We start from the raw sequence: 22,400 nt of genomic DNA, 5'->3' as shown, positions 1-22,400 counted from the left end.
TAAAATTAGCTCAATAACTAGTGGAACTATCAGCATAGGTTGTGCTTGTTGCTTCCAGCTGAGTTGCTTTAAAATAGAGGTTTCTTTATAATTTTGTTTATTATGATAGGAAATGTTTTAACAACTACAAAATTTCAGTTTTTAAAGGATAGGAAAATGTATGGCAGCCTATTTTTATGCGAGCTGAATTGCAGTGTGTGGCAGGTGTGGAAGTGGGGACTGCCACATTACTCTGTGCTGCACACAGTCTAACAAAGGTATTTAAAGACAGTGAACAGTAATGACCCTTTGTTGGAAAAAAAAAAGGCATTCAAACTAATTTTATTAGCACCCTAGTATACATTGAAGCTATTAATTGGGCAGTTCTGACTAGTATTTACACATTTTTATGATTTTAACTGCAGCCTCTTTGGTGTGCATCTTGTACATTTAGTCTAGAGGAACCCCACACCTCAAAACACCAACTCCAACTTAAATCAGATTCAAAACTATTTCAAATTAATCATAATTTCCCAAACCTGAGTGTGGGTGTTCTGTTCTACACCTAATACATCAAGGAAAATACTATTATTGGCAACCAAAAAGTCGGTTCAGATTGGTTGGTTAAAGTCCTCACAAGGGACACAGGTGCAAACAAAACTATGAGACATATCATTATGTTGTGTCATGAGGTACAGTATAGTTTCATAAGGCAAGACAGCCTAGGCAACAGAAAAAGCAGATTGGTTGCTTCTTATGTTACAATCTCCTTACACATACTAAATAAAGATGTACAATGTACAGTCATGCCACTTCAGTTTTTACTTATTTATTTTTTTTACTGAGTTCATGTTGCTTGCTGACACACAGCTAGACAGGGTCAAGGATACATCTGACTCACCTCAGACCTCTGCTTTCCCCCCGGAGAATGGCCTGTCACTCACTTTATGGTTATGGATCATAGCTGACAGAGGCACAAAGTGAGAGCTCGATGCTGCATCAACAGCACCAACATCATCGCCAAAAAAAACCATCCTTAGTGTGACATCTTCCTCCTAGTCCACCAACACAGTTCTTTCTGCACCTAGGAAAGAAAAAAAAACATTCAGGCACCAAGAGCTAATAATAAAGTGTCATTCAACAGGAGCAGGGGAGAGCAAAAAATAATGAAATATAGACATTTACCTTTAAATTCTGCACACTGAAGCTCAGACATAGCAAGTGTGGCAATAGAGCTGTTAGGAAGTGGCAGCCAATGCTACAAAGCTTAAAAATGACAGGGAATATTTCTTAATATAAGCCCTTTTTGCACAGACTGTGTAATAGTATAACAGCGTCAGAGTGCTGTAGAAGATAGTCTTTAATTGGTATTAGTTAGATGACAAAATAATCATATCCATAGAGATGTTTGCCTAAGAGCAAAGGGTTTTGCCTATCTGTGATCATGAGGCTTTGTTCTTTTTCTTGATTTAAATTAGGATGGATTTTAAAACAACAGAACCCCGAACAAAGACATCAAGCACATATACATTCCATAAATAATTTAGAGACTTCCCTTTTATAAAATGACATATAGTTAGAAAAATAGATAAAGCACTTGGTCAAAATACTGCAAAAAATGCATCTAATCATTTAGAAATAAAAAAAATATAAAAAACAGACTGGACAAAGAGCAGCAGCATAACTACGCAGTTAGACTGAACACTGAATTTATATATTCATATTGTTTGGATGGCTCTTTGGAAATAATAAATCAAATTTTTAGTTTGTTATGTCAGCCTAAAGAAACTTTGAACTAACAAACAATTACATTTTGGTAGATTGTCGAGGCTGAGAGCAAAACCTACTGTAAGCGCACAATCCCCTGGCTGTAAACATCACTGCCTGGATTATCATTAAATTTAGCTAGGGACAATAAAAGTACTAAAAGTATAAATGTAATAATGTACCAAAAATAAAACACATTTGAAAAAAGAAAATAAATTAAAATGTATGGGTAAAATAAAATAAAGAAATCAACACAATCGAGTTGCGTTTACATATTATTTTAAAGAGATGCTATTTTAAAATTAATAAATCTGTAATTTAGCTCAGTACCTTTTAAAACAGAATATTTGTTTTGCAAAATAACTCAACACAACATGGAACTGTAGCGAGAGAGCCATAAAAGTAAGTTAGTGTTTGAGTTTTAAGGTTTTGTTACAGGTTTCGTGTTTTTTGGCAGCATTAGATTTACCCATCACATGCATAGTGGGTACATATGTATGGCAAAATTCTGTTGAATTTTAGAAAAATTCAATAGAATTTTGCCATACATATGTACTAAATTTTAACAAATTTAGATGTTATTCCTTTGGACTAAAGTCTGGACCAAAATGGTTGCATTTCCAACCAAAAATAAGGTTCTGGTTGCTGAGTTGGCGTACGAGGCGAGCTGAGGCTCAGCCGACCGTGCTGTAGCTCACAGAGGTGGGCGTCTCCCTGTTTTTTTCTTCTACCCTCTCACTCATTTTGCTGCATGCTGCCATTTTAACTCACTCCTGAGTGGCAAGCCAGAGGGCGTGGTTGATGTTGGCGACGGCCATGATGATGGAATCACCATAGCAACTCCTGGGCAGAAGCTTCATCATCCATAAGGTCCTAATGCTACATTATGGTTCGGATCCAAACTTGGGGACGGCGTATTACAGGATTCGCACGTGATGTCACTGATGGTTTGATTTTTGTTTTAGAAAATAAAAATACTTATTATGCTGTCCTAATTTCATATTTGCTTGTTAAGGTTCAAAATATTCAAATGTTTATACTCATTTTAAGTTTCTACTTCAGTTTCTTCTTTTAAAACTATCAATTTGAGTATTTTTTACAAATTAAAAGCAAACCTCTGAAACTTTTAGTCTCTTTCTCTCACCAACTGAAAACAACTAAGGTATTCAGAGTGAAGACATTGAATCCAGTGTCTTATATAATCAGACAGAAGTTAAAGTGTTGCAAAATATATAAATTTGTTACTGAACATTAATGCATAAATATAAAAGGTGTGCGTGAAAAGCTAAATTAAAACTCCTCTAATTTGCCATTTTGAACAGTAAGGTGATCATTAAATTAAAATGAGTATCTGTTTTTTAAAGGTTTAGGCTTTGAAACATGTGAATGCATGTTGGTGCTCATCCTTAAGGATCACGTGTATAATAACAAAAAAATGAACAATTATTTGGCAGATAATTGCTTTCTAAAACATCAATCCTCAAAATTTGAAAAACAAATAAACATATGCTCTAACTGTCTTAAAAAAATCATTAATAATGCCACATTTGATGTCAATCCTAACGATTTGTTCAAAATAAATGTAACTGAGCCATAACTGAACCATGCATTTCTATTCTAATTTGGCCTTTAAGCTAATAATCATGACTTCCTGTTTCTCTTAGGTATAAATATGGTATAACAAAGAAACATTTTTCTTAGCCACTCGTTAAAATGGTTAAAACAATTAAAAGAATCAAAAGAAAAAAATTATAATTTAAACGTATCTTTTCTCACAACAGTATAATCTTACACAGAAAATTGTAGAAAATCTAACTTTCATTTGGGTATGGTAATTTAGTTAAAAATGTTGGAAAGACAGGAGATTTTGCTTTTTAATAACATTATATACTATAATTGCTTTGATAGGAACTATAACTATTCTTATAAGGTAAACTACCGTAACCTAAACCTTTTAAATATACTTATGTATACTTATAAAGATATAATGAATATTTTTAAGTTGGTCATTAAAGATCTTTGACTTAGTAATTCTTGAACTTCTGTTTTTATTAAGTACAAAACTAATTTGAGAGGCCAATTTATCTTAGTCACTTGTGCTTTTTGATCAAAGTAAATAATCTTTTCTTACAAAAGCACAATTGAATACTGAAATTTTAAAAGGTCGAAACTCAAATTTTTCTACTTATATTCAATGGGAAGCAAGAAACCACTGTTTCAATAAAGATTACTTTTCAATACAATATTCCAATAAAGTAAGGAAAATTTGTAATAATTTTCATACAGCAGAAAATTAAAACAAAAACAAATCCTAATGGCCTAAATTTGCATTTAGACAAAAAACAGAAACAATTTTTACAAAAGTTGAAACTGTGACACAATCTTGAACAAGGATCAAAGTTTATCTTGCTACCAAACACCGTGAACAGGATAGAGAGAAAAAGCATATGAAAATGAGAGTCTTCAAGGCTCCATAGCAACTATCTTTTTTATTTTATTTTACAATAACATAAGATGTAGAGGCTACTTACTACAAATAGGAGAATAAAACTCCGCAAACCCATCCAGATGGCAGTCCAGTGAAATACTTATCAAACCCTGCATTAACAGAGTTTCTCATGATGAAGAACAACAAATTTGTTTTTAATCATGAGGCAATAAATTCATGCCTGTGGTCTTTCTTAGCAGCATGTGTTTAATGTGGGTTACATCCATATGCAGCCCCACGTCCCCAACTCCAACTCTGAAAATTATAAAGAAAAAAAACTGTCTTCCTTGACTGACCATGGCATCTCCTAACCAACTATGTTTGAGGTCAAAGTTCATTATATCCCTTGGCAACACCACAGCAACAAGAAACAACGGTGTCTAGACAGGTCATGATGCCCCCCTCCCTTTCCCCAGCAGTGCCAACACCCCCACCAATCCTGGCTCCTTCCGGAAGGAGGTGTCAGTGGCAGCCAAGTACAGGGTAAACAGGGCACAGTGCAAGGGAGGGGGGTGGCCTTTGGCCCGCATGGGGTCATATCAGCACCTCCACCCTCCATTGATCAAAGATGAGGATCCTCCATACCAGGATCTTGGTCAAAAGAGGGCAGGGTCAGGAGATGAACCCTGCGTTTCTGTAATCTAGACGTGTCCAGGCTCAATTGTCTTCTTTCACGCCTCAAAATGGACCCTTCCGGTGCTACTGATTACATTAGGGAGGACACCTTCTTTTTTTTTTTTTGTCAGGGGCTTTCAGACAAAGAAGCTCTTCCATGCTCCTTGCCATCTGGTCCCCAAAATAACAGAAAAGGTCCAAGGAAAGAGAGAGAAAAAAAGAAAAACTAAAAAAAAAGATCCCTGCAAGCTAACAGCTTTAAATGAAAAAAAAAAACTGTTTGAATAGATGGGATGGCTTGACAAGAAAGCAAACATACAGTAAGACCTCATGTTTAAGAAGAGATTAGAAGCCAATCTACATCAGCAAATAAAGCAGCATACGTGAACTTGGATAAGTATGGTTATAGAGTGTAAGATGTGCCACAGATACACACAAACCATGAAGGTATAGAGAGCCTTCATCGGGTTACAATGAGCTATGGTGTCAGTGTTGGTTCTTAAATACATGGCACTCTGGGCAAGCAACCTCTTTCCCAAAATAAGGAAGAGATAAGATTTATTTTTAAACTAAAATTAGCCTTTTTTCAACAAATGGAGTTCAGCTTTTAGCTGTCTTATAAAGAATGTTTTTAATGTGCAAAAAGTGTAAAATAATCAACAGTCTAAATATTGCACCCTTCATAGAAAAAAAAAATCCTTTTTTCTTAAATCAAAACGGTATGCAAATTTTAAGGCTGTATCTAACAGAGCCCTTTGGATTAAAGACGTATTCTTCATCAAATACAAACTTCAGAATCACTAAAGAAAAGAGCCTAAATATCTGACAGAAGAAAATAAAGTGTGCAAATCAGATCCAAACATACAACAATAGGAACAGAATCCAGTATGTTCTCTGGAAGTTCGTTAGTGAATTAAACTAATAAAATACATACATTTTTAATATTATTCTTATTAGTCCTATCCAAATATTAATATTTTGAATGTTTTAATATGTTTAAGCATAAATATCAACAGATTTGACTCAATAAATGGTGACGCCTGAAAACATGGCGCCCTCAGTAGTTAGCCATCTGAAAATCTGTATTGTTACCTCACAAACCGTAACAATACTGACAGATATAAACAACGTTTAAAGATATACAATTATCAAGAAATGGAGAAAGTAAAATGGATCTACTAAACAGACGACTGAAGATGTATTGAATTTGAAGAATTTTTAATAAATTGTATGACTCCATGTTCATCAGTTTGCAATTTGCACAACTGTTTAAGCCTTTGGGTCATTAAGTCACTTAGGTCACTTTACCCTGGTTTGATTTGTTTGCTCTTTGACCACTTAGAATGTTACAGCCGCATTCAAAACTGCATAAAATACAACTTCTTGAGAAAAAAAAGTAGTTGGTAGTGTAATCTAACTCATCATTGCGATCCAGGTTTGAATCAAAATGTTTAAAAAAAAAGTTAATTCATCATTTATCCCTCTTTACTCCATGAGAGTTATTAGAGTTTCACTTTTTGCCTTTTTCGACAAAAGTTTCCAAATTATTCATCTTTGAAAATGACAAGCTGATGACTCCCCATTGCCCTCTTTTGAAGATTATGTCCAATTTAAAATCCTGCACATCTTTGTTGAGAGTTTAATAATGTGCTCTGTTCACTTCACTAACCTTCTTAAAAAGGTGTTCGTGTTCAACATGCAGTCACTGCAGGTGTGATACCCTGTTTTATATCGTCACACAAATATATAACCTGGGATTTCTGAAGCTTTATTTGGCTAATGCTTGATTATGTGCTCTGCTGTGCGTGGCCTGTTTTTTTTTTCTCTCTCTCTCTCACTTTGAGCTCGGATGAAAATTTGGTGAATAAACAACCTCATTAGTGGCAGAGGTGATGCTGCCCTTGTTCTTGAATGGTTTTATGAGGATGAAAGGTGGATGTGCAGCTCTGATGAGGAAACTTTGATATATGTAACTGCAAATGGCATATTTTTGTAAAAACGTTTTTTTTCTAATTGATTGGATTTCAAGCGATTTGCAAAATTCAGAATCTTTTACCCAGCTGCCTCTCCTAAGAGCTTTTTATTTCTGCTCTATTTAAACATTTATTCACTAGTATTACAGCCCTAACTTATCAACAACTCGGAAATTATATTTTCTTTTAAATTGATTTAACATACTCAAGCTTTCAAACCTCAAAAGAATTGAAAGATTTAAAAACACTTTGCAAGACCAAAACGGTTAAAAATATCTAATTTTTTTTTAAGATAAAAAAATTTATTGTATATGTTTTGCTGAAAAAAAGGCCAAACTTCAACATTTCTTGATACGGTGCATCAAACATTAAGTCAATATTGGTGTAAGAGAGCAATCCTTATAAAGCAACATGCAAATTTATTATTTGTACTGTGAAATACCTTAAATATTGTAATGCATTTGTAATTTGTTGTTATGATTTAATTTAAAAACTAAAACTTAAGAATTAATACAACAGGTGCATTCATTGACATCCCCTGTAAAGATACACAAAAAGTCTTGAAATAAATAGATTATTTTTAACTGCTGCAGATCATCTGTCACTGAATGATTTCGAAAAAGCCAACTTTAATTTAAGTCTATTTACTCTTTGGAATAAAAAAAGTCTTTTATTAAAAAAAAAAAACAATGTTTAGTAATAATAATCCATGTCCAGGAGTGTGCTAAAAGTTTTACTCTGTAACCCATAACTTCCGGTTCCCCCGGAGTAAATATGACAAGAGAACATCCCTGTTAAGTGAAGAGAGATGGGGTCGCATCAGTCAGAATGCTGATACCAGAAAATAGCCAATCTTCTACCTTGCCAATGATTGTTTTCAGAATTTTAGCTGAAACATTGTAAATAACTGGAAATAAAAGTGTTTCTAAACTCAGGTGTATCTTGCCACCATGCAAAGTTAGCTACTGGGAATAAAAAAACAAAAGGTCCCTGGAATAATTTAAGAAAAATAAATTTACAAGTTCTTCATCTAAAAAAAAAATATGTTAACAAAATTGTAATGCTTTATAATAAAATGTTACATGTTGTGTTATCCCCAACTCCACAAATGCATCAGACACAATTACGTGATATGAAACTTTAACTTTGACTCTTTGAGTGAGTGTTAAAATTGAATTTTTGGAGTAAATTCATTTATTAACTCCGATTATTTACTTTAATTAGAATGCATCTATTGACTAAACCATTTTGAAAGGCAGCCAAGACAATTGGAGCCCTTTGTCACACACCCTGTATACTACTGGGAAACAGGAAGTCAAAGATTACTATCAGAAACATTTGACCAACGTTTCTTTTTTTATAGAAATATTTTGAGACATCACCAATTTAATAAAATACATAATGTTCCAATTCATACCTACCTTCAATTCATGAGAGGTAGGTATGGGATGGTTACCAGTGAAGTAAACATGAATATTTTAATATGAATTCAAAATTACCTTGACAAAATCCTTTTTGCGACTTTTATTCAAATGAATTCTGATCCTAAAGTAAAAGAACCCTACCCTTATCCTTATTTAGCCGTGTGCTTCCTGTCAGATGACTGAAGCACTAAATTCACCTCTTTGGCAGTAATTCCTGTTGAAAAATCTGGAAGAAAGTAGCCCTTTGGAAACTTAATGAGCAACCATGTACAGTTTCCTACTCTAAAATAAGCAGTATGGTGTTTTCTGTATCAAACTAACAATTAACTGTTGAAAACATTCATATATCAGTAATATATGGCATTGTGTCTAATATATCATTTTTCTTTTCATTCAAATAATGAAAATTATACATTTTTCTCATGGTTACACCACAAGACTCTCAAACCCTGACTAACCTGGGGTGCTGGCAAACACAGAGGAGGGGGTATTTTATGGAGTGAAATATAGTAATACATATATACTATGAGCAAACCAAATGTCTTTGAGTAATTTATGCATTTGCACCATTTACTGGAAAAACATTGTTCTCTTGTGCACTCAGGTGACTTCTGTTTTAAAATTCATGAACTGTTTTAGCTTTTTTTCTTCTGCTTAAATAAGAAAAATGGCAGTGTAAATACATTTGGTGCAGTCACAGCTAAAAATTAGGCAAACTCAAGCACAATCATGCAGCAAAACTTAACAACCAAATCTTGGGTCTAGTTCTGAACCCTTTCAAACTCTGGAAGAAAACCCCACATATTCCACACTGCTCCTGAAGATGACAATAAATAAAAGTGACAATACCTTTAATTAAATAACATACGTAGAATAAAATCCACAAAACATAGATCCTTTCTACTGTTTTCTCTTTGGCGTCAACTCAAAAAAGGGAGTTCTCCTACTTGACTGTAGCTTCTTTCAATCTTTTCTATTCTGTTTTTGATCTTTCATTCTTTTTCTTTTAGGTAAAGCTAATCTAATGAAGAATAATGACCAACACAACAAGGAATTATGCTGCACATGTGTGGCGGGGGTTTTAAAGGAAAAGTTTGGTCAGCAAGGAATGATCAATGGATCATTATTTATACCTAGAACTAATACATTTGCAGTGCTTAAAATAATTTAGAGTTAATCAGTAAGAAAATAAAGATAATAATTTTCGTCGCAATCACTAAGTCCGGGACCAGCCAATTATAGCAACACCTCACTCCTGACATCTCTCGGCAGTGACTTCACAGTGCGGTAAGCCTAGCGCCATTCTGCCCGCTTTACAAGCACAATCAATGGGAACTACTAAACACATCTGCAACCAAAAACAATTATTCAAGACTTCGAAAGGACTTCACCATAAAAATTCAAAAGAGCTATAGTTAAACTGACAATGCCCACCTGCATGGCAGTTGGATGTTGTTATACTTCAGATAAAAGTGAAAAAAAATTAGTTATTTCACCTTTCCGATTAATGATCCTCCACGGACGGGTTACTGCGGTCTTGGCTGTTGGACTGCAGACTTGAAAAGGGAGGATTTGCCATCCAACTTCTGTCCAGAGAAAAAACACATAATATGGAGCCAACATTTTGAAAAATAATGTTTTCAAGCTGACTTGGATAATAGCTTGTTGTGACAAAGACCAGATACAATATTGGGACTTGCTCAACAGCCGATACCGCACTGTGACGTCACAGACCGGTAAGTTGCAGTAGTCTCCGGTAAAGCACATTCAAATGAAATTACTCTTAATTAAAAACACTTATCATTTATTGAATAATATGTAATAATTTCATATTTAAAGTACTTTCATAAGTTTGACTTCTAAATATGACTGACTTTTCCTTTAAAGACACAGAAACAGTATCAGAGCAATGTTGAAGTGAGTGTGGCACAGAAAGAGGGCAGGTGGTGCCAGTCAAGTGAAGTACATGAGCATAGTCCCACTCTGCATTTTCTGAACTACATAATTAGATATTTTTCCTTGGTGATCTTCAAATTATGTCATCAGGACTTATGGAGAACTCATTAGTCAGTGTAGCAAACAAACTGGAAATAGCTCTCAATCCTTTAGAGACATGCAAAATGTGTTCCAGGGAGAAACTGGAATCGCTGTGTGAAACCAACAAGAACCAACATGACACCTGGTGTTTCACAGCTCAGAGTGGGTTTTTGTACGCTGCTTAGCACAACGGTGATGAATGCTTCTTAACTGTACAGGTGTGAAGGTATTCACAGAAATCACATATGGCTGTCCAAAAAATGCCTAATTTCTTCGTATTTTTTAGGCTTTATCGCTGGATAAAAGATTTAACACCCGTAATCATTCAGAGCATGGACATATTTATGCTGATATATTGATTTTAACAAGACAATATTAATCTGGAATGAAAAAAATTAAGACATGTCAGACTTACATACTCTTTAAAATTAAAATTAAATTAAGCTAAACTTTTCTTTTTTTAGTTAAGTTTATTTTACAAAAATTATTTCTATTTGCTAAAAAGCAGAAAAATCATCACATAATTTTTCAATGAAGGTCTATACATTTCTTGAAAGTAAGATATGTATATATACACTTCTATTACTATTGCTTCAAACCATTTGGGAAAGACTACATTAGGATGTCATGGCATTGTAAGCTTGTGTTGAAATAAAGGCACACCTGTGGATGTTTGTGTCATTCATTGCTTTTTTGTGACATCTTGAGAAAATATAAAGAAATCACCCAAGATATCTGGAAAATCACAGATCTCTACAGATCTGTCCATCCATGGGTCTAATTTCTGTGTAAACAATTAAAGGCACATAAAAACACTGAATATCGAGCCATAATACTGTTTAAAGGGATGCAGACTGTGCATCACCACTCTTTAAGACAGTTGCTGAGGCAGGTAAGAGAGGGCCATTTTCTGCAGATAAACTACTCCTGAACGAAGCAAAAAAGGCCCAGAAACAACGACAAAAATAATCAAACGGTATACGAGGAGCTATATTACAGTTTCCACATGCACAAGAGACAAGGACATGTCCTTTTTAAGACAAGTCCTGTGGAAAAGCTGAGAAGCCTGCAAGCCTGAAAACACCATCCCAGCTGGGAGGTACAGCGTGCCGACGTAGATTCATACAGCGTGGTACAGCGTCCCGACATACCAACATACATGCCGACATCATGTTATGCTGTATGAGGGACTGGTGAAATCACAAAAAAGACGAATAATGAAAACAATATATGGAAATTCTTAGGCAAGATCTCTAGTAACCACTTAAAAGAGAAATCGCTGACTCATCTGTTTTCATGTAAACCTCTGATCAATAAAATCAGGTGAATTACTTATAGGAGAATTCAGTTGGACTAACTGTACGTCTAATGTCAGAAGCAGAATATAGGAACGAAAAATGAAATAAAATTGAGCAGGAGGGAAAAACAATGAGATCTGGGTTGTGTGTTTTATGCTTCAATAGCTAAAAGAGATGAAAACCTGATCCAAGTTTCATAACCCTGTTCACTTATGGGTAATAGTTGCAGTGAACCCTTGCTGTCATGGCGAAATATTCACCAAAGTCTGATCACAATGTTACATTATATTCAATGAAAAAAGTCACTGCTAGTGACAGGATTGCTTAATAAAAACATAAAGAGGACTGGAATCTGATGAAAGCTTGACTTCAGTCTGAAGTAAGTCTTCAGGAGACAAGCTTTGCATATTTAGCCAAGCTGATACCTAGATGAAGGCAGTTAAAATGTTGCCTTGGGGTCGGTGCTGGAAATGGCTTGCTATGTCTCTGACAGAAAACTAACACAGAGGCAACATCTTTAGCTTCCCATCATGGCCTGTTTCAAATTTCTTAACAAGATTTTTTGTCCTTTCCTCATATATTTTTCACCTCAGAGATAAGCTTCTCTCATTGCAAAATATACCTTCACAAAAGACGTGTAATTTTGTGACCGTAGTACTAAACATAATTTGTCTCTTTCTTTTCTTTCTATTTATTCCTCTACTGCTCCTCCTTTTATTACAGCTCTGCCCTTTGAAATCATACGTTGGTGCAGTTATTGTTTTACCTTCGGCTCAGGATCTTAGCTCAACAGTGTGACATGCAGCTCTATAGCGTGTGTGCCAGATTTTTTTTTTATTATTATTTTATCTTATTTAGTTTCCTCTGTTCAAATAGGAATTATTTTTAAGGAGGTAATTTATATAGGTTGACTTCAGGGCCAGTTTGTCCATTTACCAATTGTGTATCTATGTATTGCGATTTCAGAAGCATAAACAACACATTTTTATGCTCCTTTTTTAACTGCTGCTAAGACATGATCTTTTTCTTTCTATTTGATCATAAAAATACCCAAACCGTACATTTAATTTTCTTTGTTAAATCAACTCTCTAAGTAAAATGAATTGAGTAAAATTTACAAAGGATTTCTATGTGGAAAAAGTTACCCAGCTTTTTTTAAGTAAATTGTACTGCAATTTTTTGAGTACCATTTACTTCAATTCAATTAAAAAAATGAACAAACTGAGTTGTTGTTCACCAGTCTTAAGAGGATGCTCACTGTTGTCCATAATATTCTTCATATATTCTTTATCAACTTGATAAGCTTTTGCTCTGTGCTGTTACCCAGAGGATAGAGAAGATCACACTTTCCAAAACAGATTTAATACTTCACTTGGACTAATGCTTTAAGACATAAGTCTTTATAAAATCTTTATCTTGAGTTACGAGACCCTGACAGATGTTGTGCTACCTTTTTAGGTAGGACAAGTTTATTGCCCTTACTTTGTCACAAGTACAAAGCAATGAAATTCACTTTCTGCATTTAACCCATCCATTTGGGGAGCTGTGGGCTGCCATTGTGTGGCACCCAGGGAGCAGTGTGGGGTTAAGGGTCTTTGCCCAGAGACCCAGAATGGCAATCTGTGGCAGTGGGGCTTGAACTGATAACCTCAGGATTCCAAGCTCTATGCAGTAATAAACTAGGCCACCACTCCCCAATTTGTATTTGCTAGTAAAAAGATGCACTTGATATGTTGTTCATACCTCATAGCAGTCTTTTAGCTTACAGCTAATAAACACCTCTGCATATCCTACTGAGAAGTGGTATCAAAAGTACACACATTTGTTCCTTAAGTAGAGGTATAGATACTGCAGTTTAAAAACACTCTGGTAAAAGTTGAAGTATCAACTTGACCTCTTTACTCAAGTAAAAGTGAAAAAGTATGTGCTCCAAAAACTACTTAAAGTATAAAAGTATAAAGTAACCTTTAAAAAACAGCCAGATGCCACTATATGAATTGAAAGCTCAATTTTTCTACTATTTCGAATAATTCTTTGAGATAGGGCCTAGGATGAGGGAGGTCTTGTTGGTCTCCGTCTTCATCTCCCAATGCGCTCTCGCCTGTGTCCGACCTTTCAGACGTTTCAACATCTTTTCTGAAACCGACATTGTAGCATGGCATAGACAATCGACGTCTGCAGTTTGAAGAACACTTGCTTGCTTCTGATGATTTCCTTTGGCTAACCAATGAGTGTTTGCCATATATAACTCATCCAATTACACTAGTTTTCACTATATGTAGATGGTGCCAATGAGCTGCATTGGATGACACACATGACATGAAATAAATATTTATAAACATTAAACTGAAGCCAAGTGTAACGAGTAGTGTTGCACCGATACCAGTATCGGACGGGGCCCCGATACTGCCCTAAAATGGTGGTATCGGTATCGGCGAGTACCAACAAATACGGCACCAATACCATTTTGAGAGCCATAAGTTTATTCAACTACTGTCACCCACTCCTGGTAGGCAATAAAAAGTTTTACTGGATTCACTTTGTATTAGATTTTTTCCTGCTTCACAAAGGTAGGCAGCAGCTCGACAAAGCCACGAAGGCAATTATTTTACATTATTATGGTATTGGTATCGGCCGATACTGCACAGCCAGGTATCGGGGCCAAAAAATGGCATCGGCGCAACACTAGTAACGAGTAACGTTTGTTTAAAAAATGTAAGGAATAGAAAGTACAGATACTTGTGTGAAAATGTAATGAGTAGAAGTCAGAAGTAGGAAAATAAATAAATAATGGAGTAAAGTATAGATACCTAAAAGTGTATTTAAGTACAGTAACGAAGTATTTGTACTTTGTTAATTGACACCTCTGCTACTGGGCCATGTCAGATGACCTTAGAGGATTTCAGATAAAAATGGTCAACATCATACTCTCTTACTATTGAGATTGTCCTGTCATTAAAAAGACTTTGTCTATATAAAAATAAAGCACATTCAGTTCTCTTTATTAAAAAAATAGCATTCTCAACAGCATTGTTTCCGTCAAGAATGACGACGAAAAAATAATTTCATTGAGGCTCCTTTTTTTCATGACGATAACGCGAACTGACGAGCTAAACGTGGATCTTTGATGTCGAAAACATGACAAGTCATGGGTGTGAGTTTTTTTGACAGGTAAAGACTAAATAAAAATGTTACCGGGTGGTTTTGCGACATTTAAAATGCATCAATGTGCTGTAATCTGTTAGACAAGCAAAGCAGTATTAGCGGTGCAGTTGCAACCTGTCGGGTCATGCCGCCCATCTGGCATGCAGCGGTGCACATTCTGAATTACCACAGATGGACTGTGGTAGCAGCAGCAGTTGTAACAGTAGTCTGGTACTAGTCTGGTACTGTTGCTTTTGTCTAACTATCAAGAGTTTATTTCTTCCAGCTCACAAGCGGTGATGCAAAACTTTTATTTAAGGTATGCATCTCCTGCACACTGTTTATTTTTGGATAAAGACCCAGATGAAAAGGTACAAAGATCTCTGAATATCTCTCATAGTTCTTGTTTCTATCAATTAAAACATTCTTTCCATTTCCTTTGAATATTTGAACATTTTAGTAAAAATGAAAAATTAAATCCAGGTCTGGATTGCCATGGCATTATAAGCCAATTTTTTAGGTTCTTTGTGTAATTTTCTATATCAGACCCCTAGGAATTTTAATCTACTTTGACCCTGAACAGCTGTAACCAAGGGGTAAATTCTTAGAAATAAAGCCCATAATTGCAAGAGTAGAAAGAAGAAAGTTTTTGTTTTTTGGTTATTTTGAGTAAAGGAGATTGGTTGATCTGTGTATAATGCATAATTCATAGTAGATCAGGAAGCATTTGCTTTTGGATAGAAACCTTGTATATCTTAAAGCATTCTTTTATTGTAAATATTGTTAGCTTGTATGTCTGCTATATTAACCAATATGATGTGTTGAACTAGATCTTTTTTGCATTTTTTATAAAGTAGGGCATTAATTAAAAAAAAAAAAGTTATTTTTTTATTTCTAGAAATCAGGTTTCTTCCCATTAGCAATGATAAACTGCACGGCAGCATTCTATCTCCAAAAATTGTAGTATCAAGGCAAGAGCTGTGTATTATTCTACCGCTTGACAAGCTACATTCTAGTCTAAAGTTTCAAATGTCCATTATGTAATCTTTGAAGTAGGCGAGTTACTGACAGGCCCTAGCAGAACGAGACTCAGGCCATAGCAGTTCAGCTGGTACATTTTTGTAGCACTGACATCAAGCTAGCACCACTGCCTTTGTAACACGAAAGTTCTCGTCCACGTCTGTCTGTTGTTGCACGGCTGCATCTACTGCAATGGCAGACCGCTGGGCCACCTGTCAATAGCAGCAGATATGCCAATGTAAGCTATTGGCCAAATGGCAGATCACTGGTTCTAACTCTTATATGATTCGCTACGGAGAAGACCAGAATTAGACCAGCTTGTGGGGATGTTAATAAGGTCCGAATACAAACCTTGTGTGACATCACATTTATATCCTCCAACGCTTCCTGTTAACTGCTGTTTCATATTGTGTTTTTGTGCCACTGCTCTAGTACCCAGTGAAGCCAACTGTGTGGGGGTACCCCCAGTTGTGGGGCAAAGTGATCCAGGTGAAGCTGAAGTTCATATCTAAGCATCAGAAGAGTTGGTGAAATGCCTGTGTTCGCATGTGTTGTTGCTCTGGAATAGAGATGAGTGTTTTATAGAGTTGATGGAAATATGAGGCCCTCTGCCAACTGTGTTCTGAACCGATTCTTGTGGGTTTGGTTAGATCTTTCTAAATCCCTATCAGGTTGAGGTTGATAGCAGGTAGTCCAGAGTCCAGTTTGATCCCATTTTCCTCTACAAAAGTAGAAAAATCAGCAAAGGTGAACCAGGTGCTGCAATCTCTAGTAACAACATCAAGAACGGGGGCTGTGTACAGTGGTCCTCGTTGAGGCCCTTTATTCTCAAGATGTTCAATACAGGCCTCTTGGAAGTCATCAAAACCAAGCAATGCACCTTGTGCTATCTTTTACTTCATTAGCTTATTGAGCTCGTTGACTCGATGCTTTTACCCCAGCAGATATCATTATCCACAAAAGATTTATTTAAGACTTATATTGGTGGGGTTAATGAATAATAATACAAGTAATTAATATCCAAACAGTTCCAAATTTTACCAACGTTATTCAATTTTCACAAATATATCAAAGTGCTATAGTTCAGCAGAACATCGATTGCTTTTGCAAGGTATTCAAAAATATTAATGCATCAAGTTTTGAAATGAATGCAAAATGTCCAAAATAAATGAGTCTCGAGATCTGATGGGCAACATGGCAACAAAATCTTAAAGTTTAGTTTTGTTTCTGCTCATTAAGCAAAATGTTTCAGATTTGATATTCATTTTCAGTAATTTTGCTTTATTCTATCTCTATTTTTCCACTCTGCAGAATCTGTTAGTTCAATCTCTAACATTATGCTCTCTCTGCCTTTTCTCATAGTAGCTTCGCCTCATCTTTTCCTGTTTGGCTGTGACACCACCCTGGAGAGAAATATCAGCTGTGCTGCTGCCATTAACACCTTTGTTTATAGATATTGGATATCGGCCTGTTTTTCCAGTGTCCTGTTTCTCTGACTGTGACTGGCTGGATGTGCTTTCGGCAGATGGCCGCTCACACTGGGCCTGGTTCAGCTGGAGGTTTCTTCCTATTAATAAGGAGTTATTCCTCTCCACTGTCGCTACAAGCATGCTTAGTGTGAGGGATTGCATCCGAGTCAATGAGTTGATGCAATCAACTGGTTTTCCTTAGATAGAAAACGTTTAATTAATTTGGCTGCAGTATAATAAAGTACATCTCACCCAGTCCAGAACCTAGCTTCCGCTGACATTAAATATCTGAATTTTGAAGGTAATACCTGTTCAGGTTAGGGAATTTGCAGAAGTGAGAACTAGCTGTGGTCTAAGCTGTGATGACCACATGGATTGATGATATCAGTTGCACTCACAGTGAAAGGGACAACAACTGAGAGCATTTAGAGGGATGATAGTTTTGCAATGGAGCAGTTGTATGAGGTAGAGGCTTTCTCTACATTTTATTTATAATTAAATTTTATTGATGATGAATGCCGTGTTGAAGAGTACTCTAAAAGACCTGTTGCGGAGACACATTTATCTTAAGCCTGAAGTCATAGGAAAAACAAGGATTTGAGACCAGTTTATCAACAACATCCTACCAGCTGTGCATGTACAGTATGGGAATTTTTCTTGTTTGTTTTTATCTTCCAAAAAATCGCTAAATATGGATGGAACAAAAAATATATCATATGATGATGATATGACTGCCCCAGGTCAGCTGATAGCCTTGACTGTGCTGGGGACAAAATAATTGGATATATGCCCCAACTGTGATGTAAATATTTCATATTAAATAGTTTACTATCATAATTTTCCCATGCTAGATATACACATAAAATCTAAGGTTTTGATTGAACAATGGATGCAGTGTTTGATTTGGGAAATTTTAACCAAATAATTTCATTTAAATTGTCATTAGGACTGTATCTTTTTAAATAACTTATTTTTTATTTTGCCCTTGTTTTACAAGGTGGGGAGATAAAATATAGTACAGTAGACATATTAATCAAACATATCCATGCATCCATTTTCTCCTGCTTGTCCTTGTGAGGGTCGGTGCTCCTATCTCAGTCTATGAACGAGAGGCAGGGTACAAACCCCAGACAGGGCACCATTCTGTCACAGGCCATTATAATATATAATTATATATATCATTTAAAAAATTAGTTATATTTTTATTGTTAAATATTAGCAATATTATAAGTGAACAAATGTGATATAAAGGACTAATCACCCACCAAAAATGACCTCTTTGTATTAAAATCTCTGTGTTGGTGTTACACATCAGTTTAAACCTGCCAAAAAATCCAGATTGTAAATCTAAGCAGGACTTCCTCAGCTCTGCTTCTGCTGCTGTCACAATTGCTCAGATATGGACAACCCACACCTGCACTGCTCTGTCACCCAAGTTAAACCTCATTCTCAGCCACTTCCTCAGAAAGAAAGAAAGGCTAGGCTAATATGTTGGGCTTTTGAGTGTTGACAGTGGAAGACATCATCTGTCCATGCCTCAGAGTGGTTGAATATTTCCCTAGATTTAAAATTTCTAGGATGCTCTGTGTGTTTTATGTCATAATGTGGATATTTCTGAGGAATCGGCAATCGTGTGAGGGAGCAGATAAGTGTGCCCCTGGTATTGTACATCCCATCTAGTAGTTGCTTGAGAGCATCTAGTACAGTAAATATTCAATATACATAAATACACAACCTTTAGCTACTAGTCCTAGTACTACTGCCACATTGTGGATCATACAGTATATCATTAAGTGGATAATTATGCAATAATTAAGTTGTCTGCATATGGCACTTTATTATTATTTGGTATCACTTTACTTTATATGCAAATATGTTTTACAACATTGTTTTGCTATAGCACTACAATTATGATAACAACTACTATTATGATAATACATTCCCTAATCAATACATTAGTTTAATGTCTTTAACTTCCATAAAGACTTAAAAACCTGGATGTAATTATCCACAACCTTTAGATCATGGGTATCAAACTGGTGGCACCCCAGCTTCCATTGATCTCATCAATTCATCATATTAAGACCGGACCTACTTAATGAGTTCTGACCAGCTGCCTCACTGCGTGGTGTGGGGGCTGCAGCGTCTCAGACTGGGAGAACGTGAGAAGAGTGGTGAGAACAGCAGAGGATCATCAGTGCTCCCCTCACACCCCCACCATGGACTGTTCTCCTTGCTGCCCTCTGGAAAGAGGCTTTGCAGCATTCAATGCAGGATCGGCAGGTTCTGCAAAAGTTTTTTTCCCCACTGCCAACTGACTGTTGAACTGTTGAAAAACTATAAATCAAGTCACAAATCGAGACTCTACATCACCCTGATAAGACCTTACCTAATAGAACTCACCTCAGTAGAACTCAACCGTCACATAGGTTCACCAACTCAATCACAATACAAAGCAGCAACTCACTTCATGACCTGTGGCCCATTCTTTTAAAATACAGAGACAGTTTGTAAGTTTCCACTGAAAAATATCTTTAAAATAGCCTTTATATTTGACCATTTATGACTAAATAATCATTTGATGAGCAGACCGACAACTCAGTAGTTCAGCTCTGATGCATCTATAAGCCTGTAGGCTTTTTTTTCTGAATTTACTTCCGGTCGGATGTAACGTCAAGAGCATCCATGTTAAATGTGTTCGACCTAGAAAACAAACGTTATATTCAAGGTGGATTTTATGGATACTCAGAAGCAACCTGTATCGAGCTCAACACTAATGGCAACAATTTTTGATGGGGTGAGACCAGGGAAAGGTGATTGTCAGAGATCTTCTAGTGAAGCTTGCAATTTTTTATTTATTTTTTTATTTTCATAGGAGGGAGTAGTTTATGCAATGCCTATTCCATGTTTTCCCGCATGTTGTTCCAAATTTGTTGGTTGGGAACTCAAAAACTGAAACTCGTTTTACTGTATCTGTTTTCTGTAATCCCAAGCTTCTGCCACAGGTAAGGTTTTGTCTTTAATGACATATTTTATTGATTATGTATGTCAGAGTTTCCCGGGTTGCTATTTACACACTGTGTGTTTCCATACAGGGAGAACCTGGCTGTTTTAACTTGCCATTCAGAGATTTTACTTTGAATTCAATTTGGTCTATTTATATAGTGCCAATTCACAACACATGTCATCTCAAGGCATTTTACAGAGAGAATTCAACCAGATCATGCAGTCAAATTGATTCAAAGTTTTCTATACTTAAATTTTCAAGAAAGGCACTGATTTTGGAAGCCAATCACCCAATACCGATAACTAAAATTATATGCCGATCCCAATATTGCCAAATTACAGCATCAAATCCATGAATTCTTCAAAAACGTTGTCGTATGTATATTTACATTGTATTATTAAGTATAAAAATTAGGAGATGAGAAAGTATTATGGATTGACCACTATTTTAGTGCAGGACCCAGCAGAGAAAATCTTTTTTTTAATCATGTTTGTAGTTGGCTTTTAAAAATGGTGCTTTAATTTAGACTTAGAAAGATTGTTTCACTGTCCTACCTTAAGCACAGACGCCTACTAGCTACCGCCTTCTCACCCCACTGTTTCTGCCCTGCAGGCTTCTCTGATCTATCACTGTCTTCCTTCCATCTCCTGTAGTTAACCTAGAAGCTTACCTTTGCCAACCACTGTCTACTCTGTCTTCCTGGAGGACTTCTACGATGTATAACTGTCCTCCATCCGTCCAACCGCAGCCGCTTTCCGATGCCTTTGGTGCTCTCTCTGCTTGGCAGACTTGTCCGATTTACCACCGCTCTCCTCATGAGCTAGTACCAGCAAGCTGCCGTTTAAATCAATGTAGTTCATTAGCTCCAGAGTTTTGTTATGGTTAACCGTAATATTTTCGGCCTTGAGTAAGTCTCTTCATTTGACCTCTTTTAAGGGCCCTGTAATCATTGTTTGGATTTTTGTTACATTGAGGAGATAAAACCCATTTTAATTGATAATCACCTCATGCTTGACCGGCTCAGTCCCTCACACTTTACCAACATGTCTTTTTTCTGATTTGGCTCAAAACATTGCCACCAAATGGTCTGATAGGAAGAGAGACACAGTGGTAAAGTTAAATACATCCTCTTTGGAGAAAATACAAAGTATAATCTCTGAATCGCAAGGTAAACTTGCAAGGTTTGTCCCCATATAGGTTTGTCTAGAAACCCAGCACATATTTTGTGCATACATATTAAGTGGGACAAACTGAAGCATACACAATAAACATTTAAATAAACAGCACCTATGGTAGAAGCTTGGGAGTACAGACAACAGATACACTGAAACAACAATCTGCTTTAAGCTTGTTGGAGCAAGAACTGCATGTTTACTGCCTGGCTTGTTCATGCTGGGGAATATCTGGTATATACTCTGCTGGGAAAACTCAATCTCATGCAGCCGGCTCTCCTTAGAGGGACCCTCTTCCTAGCCAGAATGACAGTGAAAAAATCGGATTGAAGCTTGTGGAGCACTGTGCCTTACTTATGAACTTATTAAAGAATCTTAAAAAAATGTTTACCAGAGGTACACCTCATGCCAAGGAACAATTCATAAAAATGTCATAATTATCCAGATCATTTGCAAGTTTTAGCAACAGGTGTAAGTCACAGTATGGGGCAAGAATTGCTTCTTGGCAGAGGTATGCACTCTCGGAGTGCTTTTCTAGTTGCCAGTATATTTTTTTTCAATCTTACATTGGATTAATATAACACACAAAACAAAACAAAAAACGATGGTCATGGCTATCTTTAATGGCAAACTAATTCCAAAAATCTACATTATTTAAATGTGTATTAGCAGAAAATATAATGTACACAGTGAGCATATATATTTAAAATAAATCTACCTGAAATAAAATGTATGAAAATGTTCCACAGATTGCTTAGGCTAAATGAATTATGTTTATTTCATGTGCAATTAGGCTTTTGAGGGTTTACAACAACTACGTATATAAAAGTATTTCGGAATAAATTAGGTATGCTAAAGCCTGAGATGTAACATCTGTACTTTGGAAATCACACCTTGTCTTCACTTTATAACTGACATGTGACCTGACCTAAAAGTCTAAGAAAACATTTTAAAGAGGGTCATTAGTTACCAGTTAAAGGCAATAATCACCTATTGAGAAAGATGAA

The 22,400-nt window shown here is 35.9% G+C and overlaps 1 long non-coding RNA gene across 3 annotated transcripts in view; it reads right to left on the bottom strand.

The window, feature by feature from the left end:
- Positions 1–22,400, bottom strand: part of LOC119791674 — a 40,335-nt gene that overhangs the window by 8,033 nt on the left and 9,902 nt on the right. The window contains exons 4-5 of one of the 3 annotated variants that reach the window (XR_005281893.1): positions 9,743–9,832; positions 881–1,063 (exon numbers count right to left, since the gene is read on the bottom strand). This is a non-coding gene — a long non-coding RNA (uncharacterized LOC119791674). Of the gene's footprint in view, positions 1–869; positions 1,064–9,742; positions 9,833–22,400 lie in introns of all 3 variants that reach the window. The other 2 variants (XR_005281892.1, XR_005281891.1) reach the window with 2 other exon arrangements.

Source organism: Cyprinodon tularosa, unplaced genomic scaffold (assembly GCF_016077235.1).
Source record: "Cyprinodon tularosa strain WSP-4 unplaced genomic scaffold, ASM1607723v1 ctg4, whole genome shotgun sequence".
Classification (NCBI taxonomy): Eukaryota; Metazoa; Chordata; class Actinopteri; order Cyprinodontiformes; family Cyprinodontidae; genus Cyprinodon; species Cyprinodon tularosa.
This window is presented reverse-complemented; position numbering and strand designations above follow the sequence as displayed.